Source organism: Eulemur rufifrons, chromosome 30 (assembly GCF_041146395.1).
Source record: "Eulemur rufifrons isolate Redbay chromosome 30, OSU_ERuf_1, whole genome shotgun sequence".
Classification (NCBI taxonomy): domain Eukaryota; kingdom Metazoa; phylum Chordata; class Mammalia; order Primates; family Lemuridae; genus Eulemur; species Eulemur rufifrons.
Window position 1 is genome coordinate 42,872,724 of NC_091012.1, and position 10,426 is coordinate 42,883,149.

The following is a 10,426-nucleotide window of genomic DNA, read 5'->3' on the forward strand; positions in this document are numbered from 1 at the left end:
ATGACTATGGAGTGATTGAAGGTTCTGGTGATATCACTAGCACCTTTTTCTTTCCTTTCTTGTTTCCCCTGTCTCCTACTCCCCCTCATTTCCTTTTCCATCTTGTTCTCCACCCGACTGCATGGTCCTTAGTCTTGTCACTGTGCGCCATGGTCATTATTTAATCCTGCTGATGGCCCTTGAGTGGAAAGAGGTTCCTATGACAACCTAAGATCTTGTCCCTTTGTCCTTACCACTTAAGCTTGATGAAAACCACCCTCCTATCTACTACAAATTCTTACAAGAGGGGTTCATTACACTTATGATCCAATTCTCCATCTGGAACCTGTGGTAATAATACAGAGCAGGAAATTAGACTCTTTTATGTAATGGCACTTTAAGCCAGCCCACATACCAATCACCACTCTCTATCAATAACATTCTTCTCTTCAGCTCTTGAAGATTGCTTAGCCCAAACTTTGTTTTTAGTCTACAACTAAAGTTTCAGAACTAGCCATCCATTTTCAAACTTTCTTTCCTTGGCATCTGCTAAGTGCAAAGCTAAGCCCATGTGAAAGCACCGGTAAGCATGATTGGTATCCTCTGAATTTTCAACCATTCAGCAAACTGTGTGAATACAGGGACAAATAATATATGCTCAGCTCTTTGTCCCCAAGAAATGTATAGACTAGTAAATGAGGCTTCCATGAACTTTAAATTTTACATGTCACCTGACAAGAAATTGTGGTTCCCTCAGCTCCTGCGTCTGAATCACAATATCACTCTGGCATTCCAGCCACCTTTCTCTGCAGTAAATGAAGCTGATCATCTTTTTCTTTTTCACTTCTCATCAAAGAAACAAAAGAAGAGAGAGGAGAGGGAACTAATATTTATTGACCATCTATTTTAGTAGACACTTTGCATACCAGGCATTTGCTTTTAAACTACATAGCAACCCCATGAGGTAGGTACTGTCCCCATTTTACAGATGAGGTAGCTGAAGCCAACTGATCTTAAACAATTTTCCCAAGGTCATCCAATTAGTAAGAGGCTAAGTTGGGATTTCACGGGTTCTTTATGACTTTAAAGCATATGCTCTCTCCACTATACTCTACTACCACTCCTGTGTAAATCAATACCTGTTCTCCAGAGGACCTTCTTTTCTTGGCATTTACACAGTGGATGTGGGCCCTCTCCTATGGACTCTGGTATTAAATATCCACAATGCCACCCTCATTCTATGATTCCTCCATCACCAATGGAAGTCAGAATGCTTTCTCTAATTGCCCAGTCATCTCTAAATTGAGTTCTCTGTATTGGCAGAATCTCTGGAAACCTGATTGTTTGTATTCTCTACTGTGTGATCATCCCCCAGATTGAATCCCTTCATTTTTACCCTAAGGGACAAATATATGGGAAATGCCCTAATAATGCATCTAGTGAACTCCCCAAGGATGCATTCTGGGAATAATGAAGCCAGCTTTTGCTCCTAAGGCCTTCTTAGAGAAAGAGGTCACAAAGTACTGGAAGAAAAAAACGTGCTCTTTGAATTTGTCTTACCAAAGAGATTTTAGGGGTGCAGTGGTAGATGTTTCCCTGATGCTACCTGAAATCAAGAGGACTCTAGGGTCCCACATTACCAGATTATATTAATAACAATTCGGAATCAAGACCAATTTAAATTACATAGATGACTCACTTTAAGAAAATCTTAAAAATTTAAATTTATAAAAGAGAGACATTAGAGCCAGACAAGTAGTCATATTACAAAATATTTCTCAGTTTTCTAAAATTTCCTACAGGACTTCTTTTACTAGAAACCACCTCTAATGCATTTGAAATTGGAGTAGTTTTGCAAAAGTTTAAAGGCAGCTTTTCAAGGAGACACACTTACTGGATAATTCAAAATATATCCATAGTGAGATATTATGCATGTAGTAAACATCCAGTAAATATTTTCTGACTGAATAATAGGACAAGAATCTAAAATACAGTTATTTTCCCCTTGAGTATAGTCAACAACTTGAAGTAACAGCTTTAAACGTTTGTCCAAGATCTGGGGTATCTGCTTTAAATGAGTAGTCATAAGTCATTTGCAATCAGCAATATTAATTTATACTACATGTGCCCAGTTCCCTTAGCAGTTCTACTTGTTTGCAGCATTAATTTGCTCAGTAAACTCTTCTTCCATAGCTAGTGCAGTAGTGAGGCACTGTAGCTCCATATTGAAAGGATCCCAAATTCATAATGGGTTCAAGAAATTTAACTACAAATCAAAGCCTGAAAAGAAGGATTGATATTTTGAAAGGGCTTCCTAGGAGTATTGAACAGGTGGAAGTTTGAAAACACTTTTTCTTAGCCATTATTTCATTACTGAACATACTCAAGAGCAAATAATTATATTTCTAGATCTTGTTTTGTTTAGTCAGCAACTATTGAGTGCCTACTATGTGCAAAATTTCCACCAGAGGTTTATATTCTGTTTTATATTGAGTTCCTTAAAAATTGATGCTTATTTAACTTCAAATAAAAGATAAAATAATATTTTGAAAGGAACTCCTAGGAGTACTGAACTAGAAGTGGAGAGAGGGGAAAAGGGTTCAGAGACAGTATGAAACTGAGATTAGCTAAGGCAGAATGTGCAGAGAAAAAGAAAGGAAATGTTGCTACAGACAAATCTTTCCCAATATCCTCACGTTGCTGAGGGTTGGCCTTGTTCATCATGGCAGAGGAGTTTGGTTTTCAGAGTAGTAATTGGCTCCTCTGAACCCACAGACTTCAGAACTTGGGCTCTGATGAGAAACTTGTTGGCCCAAGAATGTCTAGATGCTCTTTGTATACCCAACTATTTTGTTTAACTTTTCCAGAGGAGGAGGAAAATATTACCCTTGAGAAACAGGCTTCAGGGAAATTGATTTTCATGAGAAAAACATATTGAGCAAACAGGCAAAACCTGACTCCCCAGTGGGAGGAAGTTAAGGCAGGATGTTAGGTTGGACAGTTAGAACAGTAGCTAGACTGAGAATTCTCTGGAAAGTAGGCCTTGATTTTCTGTTCAGATGAATGAAGCATCCAGACCATGAAGTCATGGCGGCCAGCCCTTTCTAGAAGGAAGAGGACACTGAAAGGTAAGAAACATCTATCTGGATTTCTGTCAGCAGTGACAAAAATAGAGCTTGTAGATTTTATCTGTGATGGGAAAAAGTTATATGAATAAATATATTCTAAAATCCTACTGGGCACTCACTACTTGTGCTGGAAATGTGAAGGAAATCAGGAGAGAACAGTAGAAAAACTATGAGATTGCACCTGCTTTTGAGGTACTTACCATTTTGTGAGGGAGATGACACATGAAACAGCTTAAGAGTAATGATGATATACCCACATGCACACATTGTAAAATAAGAATGAGATCGAGCACTTAAGGAGTGCTGGGTACCTCACCAACAGCTTTTTATGGATTATCTCATTCAGTCCTAAATAAAACACTATGAGGTATGTTGTAGTTTTATTATTATAATTAATCTTTTTTACAGGTGAGAAAATTGAAGCACCAAGAGATTAAGTTCCTTGCCCAGATAGTATGTGAAGGAGCAGAATGCAAACTCAGGTCTGTCTGACATGAAAGCCCATGCTCTTAACTACTACAATATACTACTTCCCCATGACATAATAAATCCTCTAGTACAGAGCAAAGCTACCATCTTCCTGTGACTATTGCAGCTTCCTAACAACCGTAAATTTGTCACCATTGGAAAAGAATAGGTGTCCAGGAGCAAGAAGCTCCAAAAAGAAAATGTGAGCACAGGCAGATAGAGCTCTTGAATGCTACAGGATGGAGATTAGAGAGCAGCAAGTAGGAGAGGTACTGAGGTTTTCTCCATTGTCAGAGTCAGAAAGCAGGATGAAGTGTGAATGATGCAAGCAAATAAATGTCCCCACCATTCAGATGCCTAGCACTGTGAGGATATGAGCAGATAAGTATTAGGATGATGGATCAAGATGTTTCAGTTCTCCTAGGCATAAGGGAATAAAGCAGGCATAGAAAGTCTAGAAAATGCTATTTTTCTTGCCTCAGAGGGCAAGATGAACAGAAGAAGCCAATTAGAAAAATAAAATCGCTTAAAAAGTAAACTCACTGGAGCCAAGCATTGTAGAGGCCTTTTTTTTTCTAGAATTTCTACAGAATGAATGTTTTATGATTTCCATCAATTTCATATTTCTACTATAAAATAATAGCCAAAATTAGAGTCTATATTTGTAGGTTAAATGACAAACTTAGGTATTTATCCAGATTATTTAGACCCCCCCAATTTTTATATGAAGTATCTCAAAAGTTGGGATCAAAAGTATGAGTTTGGTATTCTTTGCACAACTTACCTGGATAATTGTTGCCATTCTGCACATTTAGACTAGGTAAGTCACATAATGACATATCACATATCATTTGGCCCAAGATATTTTCTGGCCTGTTTCATTGTCTGTCATGTTGACAAAATGGAACAGAACAGGACATAAAGGATTTGGCACAAAAGAATATATATAGTTGAATTAGAAATATCTGTCACCAGGTCTCAATAATTCCTGTCTCCCAGTCTGTTTCTAGGCCTCAATAATGTTTGTCTGAGGCATTTCAGAAATGCCTGTCTCTAGGTCTCAATAATACCTGTCTCTGGGTCTCAAGGTACACAAACACAACTAACAGAGTCATTCCACTAGACACCTGGGGATTTCTCCACATTAATGTTCAATTCTTTTAAAAAGTAGCTTTTCCACAAGTTGTTTTTACAGGAAAAAGAAACTTTTCACCAGATTTTCCTGCTGTGTGGCACAAACTTGAATTATTCAATAAAAGCATTACTTTTAGAGACAATTGACAAAAAAATTAACTTTCTCTTTTTTGGGACAACTAGTGTAGTACCAGCCAAGAATGTCTTCTCTGTTCCGTTCTTTCAAAGACTCTATCACTGAGAAGTTTTTCTGCTCACCAGCCTAGTTTCTCTCAGATATCACTTTCAGGAATAGGTTAATACACGTATTTTGACCAATGGTTGTCCTATATAGTGAGGTTTGGGCTTTCAAGGTGATTTTTTGTATTTACCAACTACTCCTGATCTCTATTATTCAACAATTGTTCTGCTATCAGCCATTTGCACTTTGGGGAGAATAAAGATTCAAGAGCAGATTTGAGTGTTATGTGTTTGTGGCTTAAATTTTGTTTTAATAGATAGAGGTGGAGGTTGGGAAGGAGAAAGAGCACCGGGGACTTGATTGGTACAGCCAGATCATCACCATCCCTATGATCTAAGTCTACTCTTCTCCTTTCCAGCATCCAACTTTCAGCTGTGCTTCAGATTCCTCCCCAGTTTTCCCTTTTCCAAGAAGTTTTCCTCAAAGAGGCAATGAGTTTGGGATTTTATATCTCATCTCTCAGTCTCTACTTAATGCTGCTACACTTTCAATTTTATCATCATACTTTTGTGACTATTAACATACCAGAGGTGGTGGAGGGATCTGAATTTAGAGGATTTTATTTTATATTGTCCACCAAACAGCTTTTCATGCTAATGAACACCTTTTGGTGATTATAATGACATAAGAGAATTAGTACCAAGGCAAATCGTGATTGAGAGAATACCAAAGGAAAGGGATAGAGGAGATATGGTTAATTAGATTTTCTGGACAATTAGAGGTTAAGAACAAAGGTGTTTTCCGTTGCCTTTGCTTTAAAAAATTCCATTAAGATATCTGAGTCCACTGTCCCTACTTAGCAAATTAACCATAATGATGTACTTGAATCACTTTTTACTGATTGAGGATCTTTCAGAGCCTCCGTCCATCATTTTGAGCATTAATTCTGATTGGCCAGAACAATAAATGAAGATGGAGAAGAGAGAAAGAGTAGGACTGAATGTATTCAGACCCCAGTACATCCCCTGAATATTGTTTTCTTGACTGAGTTGCTTTCATTGTCATCAGTCTCTTTCATGCAAAAGCAAAATAAGACAAAACAGATTTTTTAAAAGCCTCAGATAATTGAAAACTCTGGGTACTTGCATTGCCATTAATGAAGGTTTTGTGAAGAATCACGTTGAAATGAGCTGAACAGTCCCCATCAAAATGTGCTCTCCTGTTCTTCATATGTAAAAAGATGTCCCTGATATGCAGTCGCTAACCCTGGGCTTTGAGCAATTTCTATAAGGTGAATAAAGTCTACACTGACCTATTCACTCTCTTCCCTGGTCCTTTTTGAGACCAAAGGCAAAAATTTGTGAGACATATTTTAAGAGCTTCTCTTGTAGCCATGGTGAGAGCTCTGTCTCTCAGGGCCAGAGCTCTGTCTGCCACCAGGTTATTGACCTGTCATCCCAGAAATGGATCATAACCCACTGATAAATAGAAAGAAAAAAAGGAAAGAAGGGAAACAAAAGAAAATTCCCCCCAAGGTAAATTACCTGCTTGGTCTTCCCATCTCAGGAAAAGACATAATCATCCATGCAGTTGTTTAAGCCAAAAACCTAGGATTCGCTCTTAATTCCTTCTAGTGCCTCACACTCTCCGCTAATGCAATTCATCTGCAATCCGTGTCATTTTGTTAGAGTAAACGTTTTATTAAAGTATAATATACATACAGAAAGTACACAAAGACGTATTAATGGTGCTGTATAAAAAGCCATAAAATTAATTCACCTTACTCTATCCCAGCTTGGTTTTCGCCACCACCGTCTCTTGTCTGGACTGCTGTACTGTAATATAACTTCCTTTTCAGAGAGATTTTCTTTGACCATCTCACAAAAACTAGGTCACTCCTCCATGCATATTATTCTTTGCATCAGGACCCTATATTTCTCTGTCATAGCACTTCTCACAATAGTAATTTTACAGTTATTTGTAAAATTGTCTGTTTAATATCTACTTCTACCACTAGAATGTAAATTTTAGGAACACTGGGGCCATGCCTTCCTTGTTCATGGTTTGATCCCCAGTGCCTACTTAGCCCAATAGATGATGCAGAGTGTATGTCCAAAGATATGTGGTAAGTGATTACAGGAAGGAAGGAATAAATGAAGTCCTGTGCTGAAGCCTCTCTTTTGCATCTACATTAATTTCTCCTCACTGCAAGAAAAGAGAAGATGGATAAGGATTTAGGGAAGCTTGTGTGCCTTTGAATTTGGAGGCACCAAGGAGCATGCCTATAAGCCAAAAGGGAAAATAAAGTTTATTCCATTACTGATTAATGAGACTTGGGACTGAATGATAAAAATCTAATGATGTTAATGTCGGTTCTGAATGCTGGCTGGCAGTCTCTGAAGACAAGGTAAAATGGTAAGAGGACACTGCAGTTTAATCCCCCAATTAAGAGGCAGCTGTCACCCCCAGGGATAACCCTAGTTGCTGATTGATTTTTTTTTATAAACTGTAATCATAATTAGTGCTACCTTACACATACCAAATTCCTGGATTCCCCCCCCCATAGGTGAACCTGCCTTTACACAAGCCCAGTGTATTAACAAGACAGAGTGGTGCAAAGGGTAAATTATGAAGAAATTCTTTCACATCACAGAAGCATTCTTAATAAGATTCCTTTGAATACCCAGTTCTCTAACTGGATTTAAAATAGGACTTCATTTGAAAAAAATATGACTTATCTGTAAGCTTTTAGGGACGCATTGTGATTACCCCAAACAACGGAGCGAAGAAGATAGCTTTCCCTGGCCACAGACTGAGTCTTCCGCTTGGAACACGGAGTAACCAAAACCCCTAACTCTGGCCTCACACTTGCCCCTAATTTAGGCTACAGTACAGACTGATTTCCAATCCTATCACAGCCCAGGCACTAAGACCAGACTGTCATTTCACAAATGCAGGTCTTTGATCACCACAGGGAGGAATGTGGGGAAGGGGAAGCTGCACCCATGACTCACTGCTAACCCATCTTCGCTGCTGGAAAAGAAAAATAACTCTAAATGCACATCCTACTGCTTGTGAGTCAGGGATGTCATTTTCATTTATGAAGGATGGAACATTATTTTTCTCTAACATTTCAAGTGAATAACTTTACATACATTTCCCCCCAATTTCCATAGGAATGTGATGCCATGGAAGCAATCAGGCACATATCCCCAGAGCCTGGCAGAAACTCTTGTTTTTCTTACAGGTACTTTAAGATCAATAGTTCTGAATTCCCCTCCTCCCTCCAATTATGTTCCTGGTGAAACCCACCCTGATTTGGGGTTTCAGTGGGAGATAGGGCAGTATGAATTCCAATGTTATTTTAGGATTTTAGAGCCTTAAAAGCTTTTGAGTCTTAAAAGCTGAGTTTCAGGAGTTCAGGCAATATTAAATTCAGAGAAGCTTCTGCACCATGCCATGTCCCCATTAGGAAATGTTTGCCTCCCACTGTGAACCTCCCAAAGGTACATTCATCACCGGTTATGTTAAGGGAAAGAGTGGAAAAGAGCAGGGAGACACCCTCTCAGTTCGCTCTCCAGGGCATAGGTTCTGATTCCGCAGTGATCATTAAGTAAATAGACCTAGGAGAACAAAAGAGAAAATGCATTCCAAGGGAGAAAAGACAGGGCTTTAGAGGTATGTGTTAGATGGCATTTCTGGTGCTACTGCTCCCCTCCAGGAACATGGCTCTTTTTGCAATTGGCTATATGTCTCTGTTTTTCTCACATTTGATGCCTGAATTTCACAGATCTGTGTAATTTGACCATGATCAAAGAATTTCTCCTTCTGGGATTTGGGAGTCTCCATGGGTTATAGTTTTTCATTTTTGGAATATTTCTGGAAATCTATGTCGTGACCTTACTGGGGAACATTGTCATCCTTAGTCATTTCCATTGACCACAGCCTGCAAACCCCCAGGTACTTCTTTCTATTTAATTTCTCCTTCCTTGAGATCTGGTACACCACCTCCATTGCCCCTAGGATGCTACAGACAACTTCTCTCAGATCCTGAGGCGATTGCTTTTGTAGGCCATGTGGTCCCATTTTACTTCTCCATTTCCCTGGTAGTAGGTGACTGCTTTCTGCTGGCAGCCATGTCTTATGACCACTACCTTGCTATCTGCAGCCACCTCCAGTTCCCATCCCCTCATGAACCTATGCACGTGTATCATGCTTGCAAGTGGGTGTTGGCTGAGTGAGTCCCTAACCCCTGTGGTCACTGTCACCATGACTTTTGAGCTGCCATTCTGTACAGCCTATGAGACTGACTGCTTCTTCTGTGACCTGGCCCCCAGGCTGAAGCTGGCCTGTTCCAATCCTGAGATAGTGGAGAAAACCACTTTCCTCATAGCCTCCTTTGTCACCATGGTGCCCGTCCTGCTTACCATAGCCTCGTATATTCATGTTGTCGTTGCTGTCCTCAGGGTTGCCTCAGCAGTAGGAAAGCAGTGGGCCTTTTCCACCTGCTCCTTCCACCTCACTGTGGTCATTCTGTACTAGGGAACACTGGGAACAGTGTATGCCATTCCCACAGCAACCCAGGTTGCTGTGCTTAACAAGATCCCTTTGCTCTACACTGGGGTCACCTCCATGATCAATCCCAATGTGTCTAGCCTGCAACACAGTGATGTTAAGAAGGTACTGAAGAGGGTTGTGAGCCAGTGGGCCCTCACCTTCCCCATGGAGTCCCTTTTCTCAGCAGCCTGGGCTTCTCTGAAGGAGGTCAGGCACTAGGCTGAGTGCTTGGGCATTCAGATCACTGCTACACTCTCTTTCCAGGGAAATGGCCAGCAGAGCAGAGACCTCCCTAAGGACCTTTGCAATCTTAAGATTAATCCCTGCATGGTAAGATTAAGTTTACCAAGATAAATAGGACTCCATGAGGCTAGTGTAGCATATACAGATGATTTTGAAGGGAAAATTAGAAAGGCCCAAGTTAGGAGCAACAGCTTCATTCCACAAAAGCCTCCCACCTCTCATCTTCTCCCTCTTCCCCCAACTGCCATGTGTACATATGTTATAGAAATATTTGTTGGTGCTGAGGTTTTTGGTTGTGTTGTATACTTGTGTACAGGTTCATACACAATCCCCCCAAACATACCTGCATACACACATAGTCACAGCACCCTACCCATCCAACCTTATCCTCCAGTCCTTCCCAGTGCACCCTCCTAGCTTCTGCCTAGCAGTGCCTTTCACTGTGCTCCTCCTCAAAGTTCATGTGTGTTCCAACTGCTAGCCATCACCTGCTGTTGTTTCTGAAATTATCTGCTTATCCACTGATCAGAACCATTTCAAAAATCCTAGAGCAGCTATTGACTGTTCCACTCACCACAACAGTTAATCAAGCCCCTCAGACTAGAAATAAAATTCCTCTTAATTTCCCCTAGCATGGTGCTCTGCACAGAGTAGAAGCAAAATAATTATTTGTTGATTAAATGAATCAATGACTAATCAAAGCAATGGATGTGTAGTGGATAAGAGAGTGAAATGA

The 10,426-nt window shown here is 40.0% G+C and overlaps 1 pseudogene; it reads left to right on the forward strand.

Annotated features, from left to right (window-relative positions):
• The first annotated feature begins 3,058 nt into the window (after positions 1–3,058).
• On the forward strand, positions 3,059–9,666 carry LOC138378881 (olfactory receptor 10J4-like; annotated as a pseudogene).
• Positions 9,667–10,426: the final 760 nt, after the last annotated feature.